The 20,328-nt window shown below is 32.4% G+C and overlaps 1 long non-coding RNA gene across 1 annotated transcript; it reads right to left on the bottom strand.

The window, feature by feature from the left end:
* Positions 1 to 688: 688 nt before the first annotated feature.
* On the bottom strand, positions 689 to 18,716 carry LOC114744169 (uncharacterized). Its single transcript, XR_003740067.1, has 3 exons — positions 18,705 to 18,716; positions 5,164 to 5,171; positions 689 to 764 (listed from the first exon to the last, which is right to left on the bottom strand). It is a non-coding gene; the product is annotated as an uncharacterized LOC114744169 (long non-coding RNA).
* Positions 18,717 to 20,328: the final 1,612 nt, after the last annotated feature.

Raw genomic sequence — 20,328 nt, forward strand, 5'->3', positions numbered from 1 at the left:
GAAACCCAATGTTGGCGGCAATGTCCTATTATGGAATAATAGAAGAGATATGGGAGGTTAGTTATACCAAGTTTAAAGTTCCCGTCTTCAAATGTAAGTGGGTTAATAGTAATGCTGTTGACAAACTCAATTATTTTTATATATTTGGTATCTTTTATATGAGTTTTGTCAGCTTAATTAGTCCCTTTTTGCCTTAATCGATTTATTTTGTTTTATTTTGAATTATTATTTTATAGGGGCAAAATTGTCATATTTTGGTTTAATTGTGACTAATTGATTTTTGAGGACAATTAATGCTACATTATCTTTGAATTTTTGCTTGCAGGTTTTTGGAAGATTTTGAAAATAAAAAAAAAGAAAAAAAAATAAATTAAAAAAAAAGAAAAAAAATAAAATAATAAAAGGGGGGAGCAAAACGCTGCGTTTTGCTCCACCCCTAATTTCTAATATTACATTCATCATCAGGGGAACCCACGAAGAAACGAAGACGGGAGGCGCGGCAGGGAGAAGAGAACGAAACAGAGCAAGCTGAACACGGGAGGGAGCTGGCGGCTGGAGAAGGAGATACACCAGCTGATACACGTACAGGCGCGGACGGAGAGAGAGCAACACACGAGCTGGAGCGACCTCATCACCTTCCTCTGTCTTCTCCGTGAGTTATTCTCGGCGTCAACAGAACCAGTGGGACCAGCGACGGCGATCATTTTTTTCCCTCTCCGTGTTGCGACAGAATCAGAGGACCAAAGGAAGCTCGACGGCGTCATCTCCTCCATGGAAGCTTGCAATAGAGAATTGCTGGTGGCAGCGAATTTGATGGCAAAGCGTGGCTAATTCCTAATTCTCTAATTCAACAATAATGGCAGGAGCTTGGATCATCAAAGGGGAGTTTTAGTTGCTTTAATTTCCTACTCAATAATTGTTTAACAATTCCTAGGTCTTAGGATAGTTTTTCTAATTGTTGGGATAATTGTATTGCTTAATCTGATTATATTTGGGGATTATTGTGACTGGATTATTGCTTAGTATTTGACATTGGGCTGTTTATAGTTTTGATCTCAATTATAATGTTGTGATTATGACATTTGTATTGATTTTGGAATTAATATATTGTGATTTTCTAAGGTGGCTTAGAATTTTGGATCATATAGTCTCTTGCTAGCTTTAATTCTGTTATTTTGGATTTAAGAGTTCTAATTAAGCATTGGTTTTTAGCATCCTTAATCCCATTTTACTATTCTGGTTGCAGTTAGTAAGTTGGGATTTTAGGAAAATATTTTGTGGCAACTCGAGGTGGCTCGGTTGTTGGATCAAAAGCTTAATTATAATTCTTAATTCATTGTTTTTAACTCCCACATCTTTTAGAGTGATGATTGCCTGCGTTGTTGAATTGGAGGATTGATTTTTATCAGTGTTATCTGTGTCTCTCATTTTCATTTCTTTAATTTCCATTCATTTTAATCACTTTTATATAAAAACAAAAAAAAAGTATTTTAATTTCAATTTGATTCGTAGTATTTAATTAACAGCTTTTCAAAATCAAAAATCTCTTTTTATAGTTTAGGTTACTTGCATTTATTTACTAGGGTTTAATTTCGTTTTCGGCTCCTCAAAGTGAAACGACCCGAGTTTTGCACTATATTGCATTAATTTGGTTAATTTTTGGAGTAACCCCAAAGCGACAATCAAAGGGAGTTCAACTTCAGCTGTGCAAGTGGATGAAGAATTTGGATTTATTTCGGTCGATCTTGAGAGTTTTGGATATGGAGACGAGCCATTTATTTTGGCAAGTCAAGCAAAACAAATGTTCTTCGTTCCCGATCTAGCAAAAAAGAAATTGTCTATCGTGCTTCAAAGTAAAAGGCAAGGAGTTGGTGGAGATGATGGTGACTTATAGCTTAATCTTGATGAAACCCCGCCTTTCACAGCTACTCGACCTAAAGTAGTTGAATTAGATTTGGTAGATGGTGACTATGCTGTTAGAGATGATCATTGTGAAGGAATTTGGGAGGATAATCGTTGTAAGCCTCAAATGAATTATTTGGGCGGTTAAATTGAAAACCGCCGTGGAAAATCAACTTTTCACGGCAGTTCAAAACCGCCGTGTTTTCTTTACCTTTCAACGTCACCTTCAAAACTGCCGTTAAAAGCTACTATTAACCGCCGTGAAAGCCTTTTTTCTGATAGTGCTTTCAAACTCCTCTATACAATGTAGTCCCCCCCCCCCTTCCCGAAGTAAGAAAACAATAAGAAGAGATGTCAAGCTAGTTGAAGGCACAGATACTTTTTTTCTTTTCTGTGCCAGCGGCACAAAGACTTTAAAAAGACACAGTCAAGGTGCAGACGACTTAAAAGTTAACCTTAAAGAGAGAATGCTCCCAAGTTTGATCAAAGAAAAGCTTATTAAACTTTCAAAAGTTCTTTTCATTGCGTGGAACCACTCGATTCTTTTCACAGCTAGTTGAAAGCAATCACAGAGCGTAAGAACTGAGGTTCCTTTGTATGGAGTTGAGAAAGTGGATGGAGGAAGAAGATGAAGGTAAGAACTGAGGATGAAGATCAGATCCCACTGTGGTTGTTGAAGTTTAGGAAGAAGAAGGAAGGAACACGAAGGAGACTTAAGAAGGAAGGAAAGGGGAGTGAGGAAGATACTGGAGAGAATGAGCTGTGGAATTGTTGGTGAAGTGTTAGTGAAGATGATAAATAAGAAAGAGAATTAGCTTGTTGGGTGAAATATATACTGTCGTATGAATTATTGGCATTTTTCTTACAGTTTCTGGTTACGAGGTTTTAGTCATCCCCTTTCGTTTTCTTTTATTCTGTGTCATAAAATTTGAAAGATCGCATAATATAGTAACCGCATGCTTCACTGGACAAATGTAATGTTATAGCCTGCATTAGAAGCTTAAGTTAATTCATATACATACTTTGAATTATGATTATGATTTTTCCTTTTCTGTAATTCTGTACGTGAACCATTCACATGGAGACCCTACAAGCATTGGCAGGGGCATTAATTGATCAAAGGGCAGAGACATGAAAGAGGCAAGGCTGGCTGCTTTTTTTGCCCCCCTCTTTGTTGACATGGACACTATGCACGGACGTTTTTTGAGTAGGTTATTCCTGTTTGTGCAGCCCACTATGCACGTGACATGAGCTGAGTTCTCCTAGTCTTTTGATTGTATCAAGCTCCGCTTGCCTCTACTAATTCAAAAAAAAAAAAGTATTTGCATTTCCTTCTTGCCGTTTTCAACAACAACAAAAAAAAAAAGTGTATCTTTTTCAAAGCTTGCCTGTTTTATGCAAACAATGAAACGATTTTGAAAATGGTTGTTGAGAAGCTCTTTAATAGTTTTCATTGAATCATTGTGATAGAGCTGTCAGTAGACTTCACTTTTGACCAAAGTAGGCTGATTTATTTTTTCTCAATCTTAAAGTTGGCGTTATAGCAATCTGTGATAGAAAATAAACTTGGTTCCGTCTCTTTCTCATCCTCTGATCATAACCACAATAATGGTAATGGTAAAATAGCCTGCAACTAATAAAATTGCAAATGTGAAATAAACTGGCCTATTGAAAATGAAATAGCCTCTGCATCGTACATGCATTATTATTCAAAGGCAAAGTTGAAGCTCTAAACTCTATCGCCAGACCAGTTAAGCCTCAATCCATGGAAGAACAGAGCAAGAGACAAAGGCTGATGAGCAATCAAGTTTAAATGCCACTTTTACATTTTCATGACGGCATTAGTCAAATGGCGGAGGACAGAAATTACAGAAGCAATCCCCCCTTCACTGTCATTCATCCTATTCATCTCTCTGCTTCACTTTCGTTCATCTTATTCAATTGCGCAAGACGTTTAATTACATTTCTTAATTATATAAAATGTCTGCGTATATTAGAAGTTGTTCAGTAGTTGATGGTTGTGTTGATAAACATATGATGCAACTTTATTTTTACAAGTATCTAACAACAGATTTTTTAAGATTTTAAAAACGATTACTTTCTTGATATCTGCTATAAAAAACTGACCAAAGGATTATATATTGACACAAGCAAAATCTTGTGGGAATGTATGAATGCTAAGTCATTTGTTGTCTCGAGAAGTTCCAATGAAAAGGGTCAAACAAACCTAGGAATGCAAGTCACACAATAATAGTATAATAGCAGTTAGACACCAATGATCCAACAAATTAAATATAAGGCCAAATTTACCCTTACATCATGTGAGTTTAAAATTCTGAAGTCTCGTTATTTGGTTGAACTAGGGAAACTGTGGTCATAGTATAGCTTGTGGTTCCCTACTTTTCAGTCTTTTTGAGCCAAACATGAAATAACAAAGCACAAATGAAACACAGCTAAATTCCAAAAGCTCTGTCCTGGGCACTTATTATTCCCCTAAACTCCATCATCTTCTGTATTAGTTTCTTGCGATCTTCCAATAGACCCCACAACTGAGAATCAATTGCTTCAGACTCACTCTGCACCATCTCTAATTGTCCAATCACACCTGCAATCCGCTGTTTGATTTCTACCCTCTGCTTTTGAACTCGCTCCAACATACTGTCACGTCTCTCCAGTTTTTCCTTCATCTCCTTAATTTTTTCTTCCACCTTCGTGACATCAAACATGTCATTGCCAGAAACTTTGTCTCGAACTGATTCAATCCATCCTTTGTCGACTCCTAAAAATGTTGCAGTACCCAAGTTTTTCTCTAACGTTGATTTCTTTAACGTTGTAATGGTACGAGGTGTCTTGGTTGCCAACATGACCAAAATATCAGTCAGCACTTTGTAGGAGAAAGCTATTACTGAGCGGGTAGGTTGTCCATGAGACAGCCTTAGCTGGGGATATATCTCAAGTGCTTTGGATAGTAAAGCTGGTTCATCATCTTTTAACTCCACCAGTTCTAAGATATCGCCAATCTTCAGCGTCGGAGAAGAAGAAGCAGCAAGACCAGTTTGTGATTCTGACATGTGTACGGCCAAGAAAGTTACTCCATGAATGACTGAAGGAGAATCTGAAATCATCACAAAAAGAAAGAGGGAATAACATCAGGAAGCCTTGTGTTGTTCTTCATAGGAGTATGGGGTCCATCCTGAACATTTATGCCTCTTATTTCTTTAGTAGTCTGCGTGACACAAAATGAAAGATTAGTCTAACGACTTTCTTCCCTATTGATAAGTAGGTCAAAAGATAAAATTTGATTTATAATGTTATCACATAAATTATCTATTTATTCACTAATTATTTTTTCCTTAGCATCATATCTGTATTGGCTCAGAAAAGTAGTCGGAGACAAGATCAATGATATAATTGTTTTCCTCCTTTAAATCCTATAGTTATGGATATACAAAGGCAAAACAATCTACCAAACTTCAATTTCTATATAATTAATGTAGTTACCTTAGCAAATTCTTTTTCAAAAAGCATATGCGATGATCCTCTTGGTTGGTTCATTAACTCTAGATTGGATGATTGAATTGCTACTTCGTTTTCATTTGAATCGTGCTCTTGAAAGGGTTGTTTCACGATTTCTTCCATACTAGCAACCTAGAAATCACAAGTTATTTAAATTCATTGGTCTTGCATTTCCGAATGTATAAACTCCAAAGTTCTGCATCATTATATACTGAACTTACCATCGCAGATGGACCTGACTGTGAGGCCTCTACATGTGAATAAAAAGAGGAAGTATCTCCTTTAGCTTCCATTGTTGTAGTCTCCTCTTGAATGCTTTCAACACTCTGCAAAAGTACCAATACCTGTACAAGTGTGCTAGGCCCTTTAATTATAATCTAGCTTTATTTTTATTACAAAGTGAAAATTTGGTTGAGACCATATATGTGTTGTCGATATTTTGATACTGATTTACAAAGATGTAAATGAGTGGTACTTTGTATTTAAACTTACATAAATAATACTTAACATCGCAGATGGACCAGACTGTGATTCCTCTACTTGTGAATAAATGAAAGACGCATCTGTTTTAGCTTTCATAATTGTGATGTCCTCTTGAACATTTCCAACGCTCTGCATAAGTACCGAAAACGTGTGAGGTCATTTAATTATAACCATTAGGTTCTAGCTTCTATATTTTGTGAAGAGTTCAAGCATACAACAGATGTCTTTTCTGCGAGTACTTGCTGGTTTATCATGATTGTTCCACTTGACTTTTTCTTTGTCAAATCCTAAAACAAGAAGTGCAAAAAAAAGATACATTTTCTTTTAGTCATCTAGCATATTCCTAGGCATAACACAATAATCAGTAACCAATGGAAACTCCTCCCGTGGAGTAGTGATTGATGCTGCAGATAAATTCCTTGATGCTAAATCAGCAAACAGTGTTTCTAATCTAGCATCCTTAGAGGTAGGCCTTTCTTGAGCTCTTTCTTTTACTATGACATCAATACTCTGTGCAGCGCAAAAAAGTGGTTAGTAATCATAATGCAACTTCAAAAACTGTCGGGATACATTAATTATAACGCACATCATCATTAAATGATATTTTGGTGTTATGAGCACCTTCAATGGATATCTTTGTTTCTTCAAGATCTTGCTGTTGGCCCAGCGAAGTTGCTTCATGTGTTGACTGTTTACACTCCATCTCCTATTTGAAGCATCGAACATTTAGATGCAACTCCTCCTGATGAAATTGAATTGGGAAATATCCGGCGTAGTTCAGATGTTGCTGTATTGGAAAAGGGCAATGGACTCACTTGCGCAGAATCATTTCTAGCGTTGCTGAATGGCCTAGTGGATTGCTTCTTTGAATTTGAATTAGTTGGTAGAATTGCTATCATGGCATCCGCTGCTGCATAATTCTCGTGAAGACTTGATTTTGTTATCCCTTTGATACTCTGAGTAAACTAAAAAGAAAGCCAAAAGAAAGGAAATATTTTTCAGTTTCATTTATTGAATGAGCAGATAATTCTTTACTTTGACTGCATGATGAAAGATATCAAGAAACTGTTGTTTCAGGATGCTTTCCCCCCCCCCTACATCCAAGAACACAAGTTCTTGTCAATAATAGATGTATAGCTTGATTATGTGGCTTGTCCCCTGATATCAAAGGATAACTCTGAAGTTGTAGTCATCGATGACTCTGAAGCTATTCCCACAACTTTTTCCCCTGTTTCTAATCTCTAAATAACAACAAATGGAGACATTAATCTAATAAAGTAACTTCATCAATTGATTGAAGTTATCTTTCCATTCAATAAGAAATTCCTACTTTGAAGCACATTTAAATATATAGGCTATTGAAGCACACTAAGACCGTGTGTGCTTTATTCTAGTGTTCTTCTGAATTAGAATACTAGCCTCCTCGATCCAATTTTGAACATAATCGCTAATTTACTTTCGTTTCTTTTCTTGGCATCTTCTATATCTTTCAGCACATTCTCTTGTTTTGCATCCAAAATGTTGTTTTCTATCACAAAGTTGTGTGTGTAGTCCTCAAAATCACGAAAATATTTAAATTCAGTGATGATCTTTTCCGCCAATTTCTGTGGAATATTAATTGCAACACTTTCTCCAATGCTTGTCATCTAAAATGGACATGATATCACAATTTCATTTGTGTAAGATCTAACACTGTAACTTAACAAGACTTCTGATATGCAATTTTTCGAAACAATTTTTTTTAAAAATAGAAAACTCCAACTTACTGATATTATGATTATTATTAATTTATTTTTATTTTGAAATCTTTTTTAAAACATTAAAATCATGGCAATGTATTAAAAGGCATATTCATTGTATATAGGTAAAAGAAATTAAATTTAAACTTTTCTGGTTGTTACACAAATTGTTATCTATATATAGTTAATTTAGGTTTTGTTGGTTGATGAAGTTCAATTTTTCAAAGGAAAACGACAAATAAATGACATTTGGAATTTCAAATTCTAAAATTATGACACCAATTTACAAAACTTCACATTAATATTTATGACTAACTTGAAATTTTAAAATATTGGTGATTTTATAATAGTGCCTTTTATCTTCTTTTTTTTTAAAAAAAAGCCATCATGACCGGCAACCGTGTTGCCAACAGGCCACGGCGCTCCGACGCCTTTTTTTTGGGGCCAAGGTTATCAAAGTGAGATTTGATCGCATCATCCCTTGGATCCCACAAGATCTAATGACCGCTAAGCCACCAACCCTATCTGATTTGTTGATATAATACAAAATTATACATAAGGTAAACTATCAAAATAAAGGGTCCGATTAACTGAGTTTCACTACTGCATTCACATCATTCTCAACTATCAACACTTAGAAAAAAATCAAAGTCAAGTGTCCTATTAGAAATCATTTACGGCACTGCTAATAGCATAAAGAACACTTTTATTGAGTTCTACTACTACCTTTAGTCCTAATTATAAAAGCTAGTTTACTAATTTGAGGAGATTAAAGAAACAAGTTAAGTTAGTTATTTGTAATAGATAGGCGTTATCTTTCTTAAAATTTCCTTACTAATCAAGTGTGGTGGTGAGAGCTATTATTATTAGAAGGACTACTTTGGTAAAAAAAATGTATAAACATTAGAGAAAAAGTAGATGAGAACCTTATATTTAGGATCAAAATAAAAGTCAAATAAGATCTTATATTAAGCACCGGAAGTAGTACCTTATTAATGCCATTAACAATAATCGTTTTACAACTTCAACACTAAGAAACATCAAAGTAAAGGGTATGTTAAAAATCATTTACAACACTTTTATCAAGTCTTACTCCTTTTTTTTTTTTTTTGGTCAAATACCAAGTTTTACGACTTCATTAACATCATTTACAACAACTTCTGTACAATTTCAACACTTATAAAATAATTAATCAATATAAATAACTAAAATGTAAAATATAATCAGATTATCGCCATTGAAAATAATTAATCAATGTAAAGTAAAAAATTTATAATAAATTATGCTTTTCCAAACTTTATAAATGTACTAAAAGTGTCTCTAAATAATTGTAACTCAAGTAAATAGATTTTTTTTTTTTGAAGTAACTTAATTGATAGGAAACACTCAAAAAACTTTTATACAATGTCAATGCTAGTAAAATAATTAATCAATATAGATAGTTAAAATGGATTTGTAAAATGATTAATCAATGTAAATAATTAAATACGATTTCAGCAATTTTAAAATATTTAATATATGCAAATAATTAAAATGTACTTGTAAAATAATTAATAAATGTAAATAATTAAGGTGTAGAGTATAATAAAATTTATTCCCTATTAATTAGGTGTTTTCAAAAAAAAATCGATTTACTTGAGTTAGAATTACCTAAAGAAGTTTTTAGCGCATTTATAAGGTTTGGAAAAGCATACTTTGTCATAAATTTTATAATTTACATTGATTAATTATTTTAAATGGTGATAATTTATTATATTTTACATTTTAATTATTTACATAGATGAATTATTTCACAAGTGTTGAAATTGTAAAAAAGAAATATTTTTGTAAATGGCATTAATGAAGTAGTGAAACTCGATAAAGGTCTTTGTAAATGCTATTAGTAGTGTAGTAAGTGATTTTTAACAGGGCTCTTTACTTTATTTTTTTTTTCAAGTGCTGAAATTATAGAGAAGTTATTGTAAAGGGCATTAATGAAGTAGTGAAACTTGGAAAAAAGTGATATAAATGCCATTAGTAGAGTAGTCAATGATTTTTAGCAAGGCTCTTTACTTTGATTTTTTTTAAGTGTTGAAATTGCAAAAAATATTGGTGTAAATGGCATTAATAATGTAGTGAAATTCGGTGAAAGTATTATAAATGCCTTTAGTAGTGTAGTAAATTATTTTTAATATGTCATTCACTTTGATTTTTCCTCATTGTTAAAATCGTAACAAGGTTGTTGTCAATGCCATTGAAGGTTGTTGTCAATGCCATTGATGAAATAGTGAAACTCGGTAAAAGTATTATCAATACCACCATTTGTAAAGTAAACGACTTTTTTACTTTGATACACTATCTACTTAGTTACTCCCTCCGTTCCTTATTATAAGAGACATTTGATGCTTATGGCATGTTCCTATATATAAGAGACACTTAAAAGTTGTCTCTACTTTTTTGTGTTGATTTCCTATTTTACCCATATTTATTGTCTCCAACTCACACTCTCTCTCCCTCTCACTTCTCTTTCTTTCAATAATTTAATTATTCTCTCTCATGCTCTCTCTCCTTATTAATGAGGGCATTTTTGGAAAAAAAAATTATATTGATTGTTCTTAACTAATTTTAACTGCTTTTTTGATCAACGTAATTCGGTTATTCGTCTCTTATAATAAGGAACGGAGGGAGTATCTTATACTCTCCCTATCATATAATGCCTATTTAATTAATTTGATTAGATTAAGAAAGTTAAGTGAGTTAGTTAATTGTAAAAAATATGACACTTTTTTTTTCTAAAATATCATAATCATCTTCTTTAATATCATCTCTTCCTCTTCTACTTGATTATGGTTGAGGGAAATCTATAGGGATAATTTAGAAAAAATTAATAAATATAAAAATAGGTTTTATATTTAAGACTAAAATTAACTTAATAATTAGGTCCTATATTAAGAGGAGTATATGATTTTGCTCAATGGATGCTAACTTCCGTAATGCTGTTTGCTGCCATCTAGGGGGTTGGACATCAGCGCCAGAGCTCCGACGGTAGGATCGCTAGTGATGGTGGCCTTGTTTTTATAAAATAAAAGGTAATATTGCAAAATCACACTTTGAGCATGAGCATCAATTTAGGATTTTTACAAATTCATGTCACCATTTTAGAATTTGAAATTTAAAATGGCATTCATTTGTCTTTTCCCGCTTTTTTAATTTACTTTACCTACAGAATACAACATCTCAAATTTTAAAGCTATGAATTAATAAAATTTTTAGGAGGCTTAACAAAATTATTTAAGGCCTCAAGAAAATAATTTATTCACTAAACACTCATTTTTGGATAATAAATTTAGGAAAATCAATGGAGAAATAATTATTAAAATTATATAAAGGTCTTGAATAATTAAGAAAAATATTATAGATAATCATTTCGGGAAATGAATAATATTATAGAAGAGCTTACTTCCCAAAAAGAAGTATAAATAATTTTAACACAGATTTTTGCGATCGAAAACTTATTTTCTTGAAAAATTGAAGAAAAATAATTACAGGTTAACTTTTAGTTGGACAATTTTAAGGAAATTAATTTATGGTTTCAAGAAGCTAAATGAGAAAGAAAATAATCGTACTGAGGATTAATTTGTAGTAATTTTCCAATGATAAAGAAAATTCCATAAAAGGTTAAAATTTGAATTAAACAGATAATTGAAGGTTAACTTAGTCTTCTAGCCACCTTATACATGTCTTGCCTTCCCCAGTTTAGCACTTCTCCTTCTCACATGACATTTACTGGAGAAGCTAAGAAAGATTAAAGACAGAGGGGGACAGATTGAGAAGGAGAGATGCCAAGGCAAGCCAGAAGAAGCTGCTAGAGAAGAGAAAGAAAAGAGGGAAGCTGCTTGACGCTGCAGAGCCCTAATTCTAGATTTAGGATCTGATTTGCGTCCAAGCCTATCAGGAAGACACCGACGATGAGCTACAAGTGCGGGAGAGCCAGAGAAAGGTAAGTTTAATAGTTAATTATATATATATATATTTTGCATCGATTTCATGTTTGTTCGTGCCACTATTTTTATAGTTAAACATGGGAACATGTAAATTCCTTATTTGTGGTATTGCCATGGCCATCTACAACAGCTAGCTATACAGTTATAATATGCAGTTAATTAGTTATTCAGTTAATAAGTGAATCATTCAAAGAAGATTTAAATGATTAAAAGCAGCAATATTTACAATTACAATTAAAGATAAATTAGGTCCTATTGCTAATCAGTTATTCTTTATATAATGTATAAAGGAGACATGCATGCATGCAAACAATGATATTCACAAAAATCACATACTACGTATTAGAGAAGAGTATATATTATAGAAAGAATAAAATGATTATTACCTCCATTGTGTTCTCAAGGATGGTAACAGGAAGATGGAACGCACTAGTTTTCGAGCAACACTCAGAGACGTGATGAAGGAAAAAGAAATTAAAATAAATGTCACTGATAAAACAAAAATATCATTAAAACTCTTGTTGAAATCCGTATTAGTGCAACACATATATGTATCTGATCAATAATGATCCCAGTGGATGCACTAACTGTTAAAATGCCCTAAGAAAATACGTTAAGTTTAAAAGCCTATTTTTGGATAATTATTTTGCACTCGGCCAAATTCCATGATTCAGAAATTATGTAAATGCCTTAAATGATTAGTCAAATGGAATAAATCAACTGCATAATTATTTATTTGAGGTTCAAACAGGCTTTTGAGCTCTCACTGCTTAACTAAAAAGATATTTAAATGTTGAAAAACATAGTTATAAATTGTGATGAAAGATGATTTTTTTTAAACATTAAATAATAATATATAGTTTGAATGTTCACAATAACTATCCAAAAATTTGAGATTATATATAAATTATTCAACACAATATTTTAGATATGGCATGCACGTCCAAACGCCTCAATATTGGTAGAGGCCGAGAACAAGGAAAGAGAAGTATAAAATAAATATATTTCATATGACAAATACTTCCTCTAATCCTTATTATAAAATTTAAATAATTAATTCGTTAATAATAAATAATTAGTTAAAATTAATTTAAAGTAATAAATAGGTTAAAAGTATACTTTTATTTTTAAATATGACCTTGCAAAAAATATGAGAGAATGACAAAGGAGAGAGAATAAATATTTAAGAGAAAAATTGGAAAAAAATACACTGAATATTAAGACAAACCTGAATTAATACTTATAAAATAGATGACACTTCTTACCAAATTTGAAATCTATAAACAGAATAGGAGGAATATGTAACATCTATATATGCACACACACAAAAAAAGAAGGAAATACAGCAGGCAAAACATACACTCACCTTTCTTCAAAGATTCCAAAACTTTCGAATGATCCCTTTGACAGTTCTATTTTAATTTGTAGAAATTAAAAAAAGAAAACATCGAATGGAAAACTAAAATGAAGAACCCAAACACGAACCAATCAGGGTATACAAATTGCCAAAAAAAAGAGGGGGGGGGGAAGAATTTCAGTCATCATGCGACAAATAACAGATAAAAGAAAATCAGCATATATAAGAGAATGATATTACTAACCTCTCCTTGCCTTTTTCCGAAACTTATTAACTAGAATATCTATAATTATTTACTGTTTGTGCCCTCAAATTCAATTATTGGACTGACAAACTCAAATTTACAAGTATTTTTTTTTATTATTTTGTTGATGAATTCCTAGGCTTTTGTTAATTAGTTAATCAAAGTTAATTTGTCAGTTAGTTTAAATTCCTCCATTTTCTGACATTACTATACCTACTGCAAATATTTAATGCAACCATGCATCCTATCATGTGATATATTATACTCCTGTCGTTTTTCTGACACTAGTAATTGACTTTTCAAGTGGGACGCAAGTTCGATATAATCCTAATGAAAGTTTAGGTAAAAGAAATGTTGAAACGTGATTTTTCAAAAATGTATTAAAAATTTAAAACAAAAATTTTTTTTTATAAGGTATTTCCAAGAATATGACCGAAATCAGATAAGAAATGAATGCGTATCAAGTTATCTCAACTAGCAGCGGATTCCATGTAATGGGACTGCACTCATCAATAACAATAAATCTTCAATATTCTTCCAAATTAAATATAATTAAATTGCAAGTAACAAATAGGGACATTGACAGTAAGATGGACACAATCAAAATATATAATTACCCTTCTCTCTTTTTTCGAGATTCCACCGTCGTCCGTTTGATGATTCTTGGACGATCTAAGAAGTCTCTTTTTTGCTTTTCCTTTTTTCCCCCTTTTTTGTAAATTTTATAGAAAGACAAAGCATCAAACAAGTTACAGCTGCAATGAAGAATCTAAATATGACCGGATGTTAGGGCACACAAACTGCAAAAATAGAAGAACAAAACTTAAAAATAGCTTGCACAGCTAATTTTTGACAATATAATAGAAGATACAATAAATTATATATTACAATATTATTTCCTTCTAACTCTCTCAATATACTCTTTTAGTCTTAAATATAATACTCATTTTATAGTATAATTTACACTATAAAACGGGTGTTATATTTATGACCTGAGGATTATATTGGTAGAGGTCAAGAGAACGGCCAAACAAACAAGAGTGAAAGAAGTTAAGAAGCAACTGAAAGACATAAACACATCGATGAAACTAAACCAAAGCAAATATACATACAAAGGGAGTATAATTATGAGGTGAATAATGCAGCAATTAATCAGAAAATAAAGACAACAATTTTAATCCGCCTTCTTTGCCCACAGTGCCAAAACTAGCATACAAAAACTTTCGGTGTTAAAGAATATTATTCATGAAGAGATCATTTATCACGATATAAAGCCTAGAATAATTTCGAGGCATCTCATTAGTAATCTAGTGGAATTAATGTTTCCCCGTAAGTCTCAGTATCGTTTATAGTTTAGAAATAAAGTCTTATAATTAGGAGTAGGACCGGAGGTAGTATAAAGCAACTAACAATGATAAAGGAAAAGTAGATAACTAAGAGATAAGAAGGGAAGGTGATGATGAACTTACCAAGTTTTTGCGGATTGTGGATTGCAAATTACTTGACGATGCCTTCAACAAGCTAACAGAGCAGTCTTCTTTTTTCAGTTTTTCTGTCCAAATCAAATCGCTTAGAAAAAGAAAAAAATGGAGAATAAAGAAGCAAATTAAAATTAACAAGTTGAGAGGACACTTTAAAGGATGAATCAACGTACGTTCTCACCAGGAAAATAGAGCACAGAGAGATAGCACAAAAAGCACAGGAAAATTAAATCTTCAGTAATGAGATCGGTTTTTGGAGTCTAACCGGTAGTATTATGGAAGGTGGTTTGAGTATAATAATATGCACTCTCGGATGTCAAGAAAACCCTTTGGCTAAGAGTATGCTCCCTCTGGCACTATTTGTGAGCTTTAAATCTGAAAAAAGTATGGTCCATTATATAAGCTTTAATTTGGGATGTATCCAAATATTTAATACATTTTTCTTCATTTATGCCCTTAATTATTTATTCTCTCTCTTTTAATATACCCTCTTGTCACATTTTCTTGTACATTATCTTTCATCATTTTTCTTGTTTATTATAAAGGCATATTTAGAAACAAAACCATATTTCTAATATATTTATTGCTTTTAACAAATTTTAACTATTTGTTTATTATCTGTGAATTAGTTATTTGAAATTTATAATAAGTGTCAAATGGAATATATATAATAATGAAGTCACTTTTTCTAAGGCTTCATTATATTACTATTCTTTTGTTCATGAATTCTTAACCTATTTTATTTATTATCAAATTTGTGAATTAAACCAAATTCGTACTTCTTCTGGCTTTATGTGTGTGCCCATACATAATATTCTTTTTTTTTTTTTATTATACATCCACTTGCGAATTTTTCGATACATCAAAAGAAGAGCATGATATCGAAAAAAGCTAAGAATAATGAGTACTTTATAAAAGGAAAAAAAAAGTAATAATAATAAGAATGATAGTATATAGAAATATTTATTGTCTTACCAAGGAGACTACGGGTGTTCAACTGTATCCCATTCTAGTGTCCTGTCCCTGTCCCAGTTATTTTGGGAGGGGACAATCCCATCTTGAAAGCTTTTAGGATGGGACAAAAGCAGGACGGGATAAAATTGTTTCGGGATGGGACGGGATGCAAGATAAGAGTGTCATGTCCCGGTCCCAGTCTCGGTCCCATCCCAATATATTATCTTTATTTTTAGTTGTTATATATTTATTTTATTTATCACTGTAATAGTATTTTGGTAATGATATTTATTAATTGTTATTTTTTATTTGTTTAAAAGTTGTTTTTGTATGACTTACATGATATTCTTTGTAGTGAATATTTTAGGTTTGTTTATTTTTTGTCTCTTATGATTACAAAAAATATTTTTCTTTGTCATTGTTTTATCATTTTTATCTATTTTCTCCACATAGTTTTTATTATAAGTTTTTATATTTTTTGTATAGTTAGTTTTCAAATAAAAAAATTTTAAAAAAAGGGAAATGAAATGTTCTTGTTCTGTTCCAATTAGAATGGGAGGCTATTAGAATGGAACAGGACACGGGACGGAAAAGCTATCTCCTCTCAATTATTGGGACGGGACTGGGACAGGGTCGTCCTTATCCCATCTCATCCCATGAACATCCCCAAGGGAGACATCGCATCTTGACTCATTGGAGCTAACAAAGGTGGCAATCCCGCAGCTGCAACGCATAACAATAAAAAGTTAATTATTATTTGCTCACACATGTAATTGAAAATTGGGAAAAAAATTTCATTTGGCAAATTTTTTACCAAGCATGTGTTTTTCTATTTGAGACTTTTATTCAAAAAAAAATATCAAGCATTAAATAAGAGTACTTTTCCTAATAAAAATTCAAAAATTATTTCGTTATGCTGTGAGGTATTAGCTTCTCTTGTTTAACTAAATACTCGTATATTTTCTTTTCCGTAGAAATCTATTTATGTAAGTTTAAAATGAATGCAAAAATAAACACGATCTTTCAAATAAAGTAACGACCGTTAATTTGCAGATTGCAAATTGCTTGAAGATGCCTTCAACAAGCTAAAAGAGCAGTCTTCTTTTTTCAGTTTTTCTGTTCAAATCAAATTGATTAGAAAAAGAAAAAAAAAAGGAGAATAACGAAGCAAACTAAAATTAACAAATTGAGAGAACACTTTAAAGGATGAATCAACGTACATTCTTACCAGGAAAATAGAGCACAGAGAGATAGCACAAAGAGCACAAGCAAATTAAATCCTCAGTAATGAGATCGGTTTTTGGACTCTAACTGATAGTATTATGGAAGCTGCTTTGAGTATACTAATATTCACTCCCGTATCTCAAGAAAACCTTTTGGCTAAGAATATACTCCCTCCGACACTATTTGCAAGCTTCAAATTTGAAAAAAGTATGATCAATTTTATAAGCTTTAATTTGGAGTTTATTTAAACATTTAATATATTTTTTTATTAGTGTCCTTAATTATTTATTCTCTCTCTTTTAACATACCCTCTTGTCACCTTTTCTTATACATTATCTTTCATCATTTTTCATTTATTATAAAGATATATTTGAAAACAAAACCATATTTTAAACATATTTATTGTCTTTAACAAATTTTAACTACTTGTTCATTATTTGTAAATTAGTTTTTTCAAAATTATAATAAGTGCAGGACGGAGTATATATATAATAATGAAGTCACTTTTTCCAAGGCTTCCTTATATTACTGTTCTTTTGTTCATGAATTCTTAATCTATTTTTTCATTATCAAATTTGTGAATTAAACCAAATTCGCACTTCTTTTGGCTTTATGTGTGTGCCGATACATAATTTTCCTTTTGCTTTATTATATATCCACTTGCGAATTTTTCGATACCGAAAAAAGTTAAGAATAATGAGTATTTTATAAAAGGGAAAAAAAGTAATAATAATAAGAATAATAATATATAGAAATATTTTACTGGCTTACCGGGAGACATGGCATCTTGACTCTTCGGAGCTAACGACGCTGGCAATCGTGCAGCTGCAAACACATAAATATAAAAATTTAATAATTATTCGCTCACACATGTAATTGAAAAATGGAAAATTGGGGAAAAGTTTTCATTTGGCAAATTCTTTACTTGGCAGATATTTTTCTATTAGAGACAATCTTATTCAGAAAAAAAATATCAAGCACTAAATAAAAATATTTCTCTTGATGAAAATTCAAACTTTACTTCGTTACGCTGTGAGCTTCCCATGCTAAACTAAATACTTGTATACCTTTTTTTTTTTTTTATGTACAAATCTGTTTATGTAAGTTTAAAATGAACGCAAAAATAACACTACCTTTCAAATAAAGTAACGACCGCTATTTTTTGATAGTGGGACACAGTTATGAAAGGATAAAAAACACACAGACTCCGAGAAAAAACTCCGTCTGAAACTCCTGAAGCGAAGAAGGACCAGCCACGCATTTTTCTGATTATGGAATCTTCTTAAACCTTCCTCTTCCATTTTGCAATCCTCACTGGAATCTTCTTTGACCTTCCTCTTCCGTTTCGCCATCAAGTATATGAGATGGCAACGGCGGCGAGTTGAGACTATGAGCGATGACCTCTGCGATTTTTGCCGAGGGTTGAAAAACACAATGCATTTCCGCCGCCGCCGCTTGTTAGGGTCTCTTTTTGTCTCTTTCTCTAGAGAAAGATGGAAGGCTAAAGGACGTTATTTGGACCTTTTCTTTTACGGAAAATATTTGAAGTAATTAAACGGAGGTTCTTGAACAATTGAATCTTTATTATTTGCTTCTGTCTTTCTGAATGAATTGTTGCTTTTTTATGCTGAGAGCTCAAAACAAATATAGGTGCTCTTATAAATTCGGATTCAACAGAAGTGAAATCGCTTCATTTCAATAGGGCTAAATTATACAAAACTCCCCGTAAACTTTAAGACGGTTATAGACAACCTTTTTAAAATTTCAAAGATTAAATTTAAACCTTCTGATTTTTTTAATTTTTTTTTTTTTATCATTGACTCTTTACCGTTAACTCACCGTTATCTTTATAACAAAATTTGCCACATCAGATTAACATAAAACACCTTGCGTCCTTCGGTGGCATTTCACATGACTTCTTATCTAATTTAGCCTTTTGATAATAGATTAGGCCTTGGAAATGTCATTTTGATCACCTCTGAATTCATTGAAGTTATATCCTCTGGTGGCTGTGAGGAATGAATTTTAACAGCTTTGTTCCCCTGTTTCTGAACTCTGAATAACATCAAAAGATCATAAAGTTTTCTCTTTATTCACTAATCAATTATCTTTTTAGTAATATTTAGATGTATCAGTTTAAAGGGAAAAAATGTAATTTGAACAGTTAAACGATTAATAAGCGCTCTAATATTTTGTCTTTGGTGAGACATCCGTTGAAAAGAATTATTTGTCACTACTAAATATTATGAAAATGAAAGTTCACAAAAGAATCACACCTAATCCTTACGGTGATGTTCATTCTTCATATATCATCATTCAATTTGGTGAAAAAGAATATGATAATATCGAAGTAATAAATGAAAGAGAGATAAAGAGCTTGGGGATGTCAGATGTCATTTGGAATCACCTTTGAATTTTGATGAAGCTTCCTTCCCCTGCTTCTAAGCCCTAAATAAAACCAACATATATATTTTGTTTTATAAAGTAATTAACTTTATCAATTCTTTACTCCTAGCAACATTTAAATATGAGTTCAAAAGAATAATTTACTGTAACTCCCCGAATTATGGAAATTCTTGCCATACATAGAGAATTATCCAGGGATCATCCTTATTGCTTCCCTGGCCTGAAAATTTTTGCATTCAATTGGTATTATGGCTTCTTTTGATCCATCTTGCTCTTTGTTGATTTTGCATTTCCATTATACTATAAAGTACTACAAATTTTAATTTCACGTTTTGCTTCTCCCAATGTCAGTTGATCTATCGATTTTTGCTCTGATCCTGGGTTGCCAATGGCCGCCAATCAACAGAACTAATAAATAAAAACCAATGACAGTATGAGCCGTTTATCACTTCTTGACGGCTTTCCTCACATAGTACTGTGCTATGAACAGTGTTGGCTTATGAACAGTAACGGCTAATGTTATATGGCTGCATTCACGGTGGTCTTTGTGACAGCCATGCATTTATTGTGAGGGTTACGTGTGCATGGTATTACCTGGTCACCATAACCATTCATTAATTGCGTACTATATAAATGCGTGTGCGGGGTGGTTATTGGTCACACTGTTCAGTGGGGTTGTTGGGTCCTATATAAATATGGGAGTGGTGACTGGGGATGGGTACTTTTTCCGAAGCATTCGTTGGTCACTTAGAAGTTTAGAAGGGGAAAGGTCCATTGTTGTTCCTGTCTTCCTTCCTTGGCTATCCGCAGGTGCTGGTTTCGCCGGACATGATTGTGCATGATGAGGAGGTCTGTGTCAGTAGGTCGTTTTTGTGTTTGAGGGTCTTCTTATTCAGTTGTGTGCTAATGTTCGTACCCTGTTCTATAAAGTTTTTCCTCCCCAATATCTGAAGGGTATTTTTTTTCTCCATGGATGTTGCTATGTCTTGATGGTGATGACATTGTCGAACGGTTTGGGAATGAGCTGAGGGAGGAGAAG

Source organism: Neltuma alba, unplaced genomic scaffold (assembly GCF_004799145.2).
Source record: "Neltuma alba isolate B1F8T4 unplaced genomic scaffold, ASM479914v2 tig00000105_pilon, whole genome shotgun sequence".
Taxonomy (NCBI): domain Eukaryota; kingdom Viridiplantae; phylum Streptophyta; class Magnoliopsida; order Fabales; family Fabaceae; genus Neltuma; species Neltuma alba.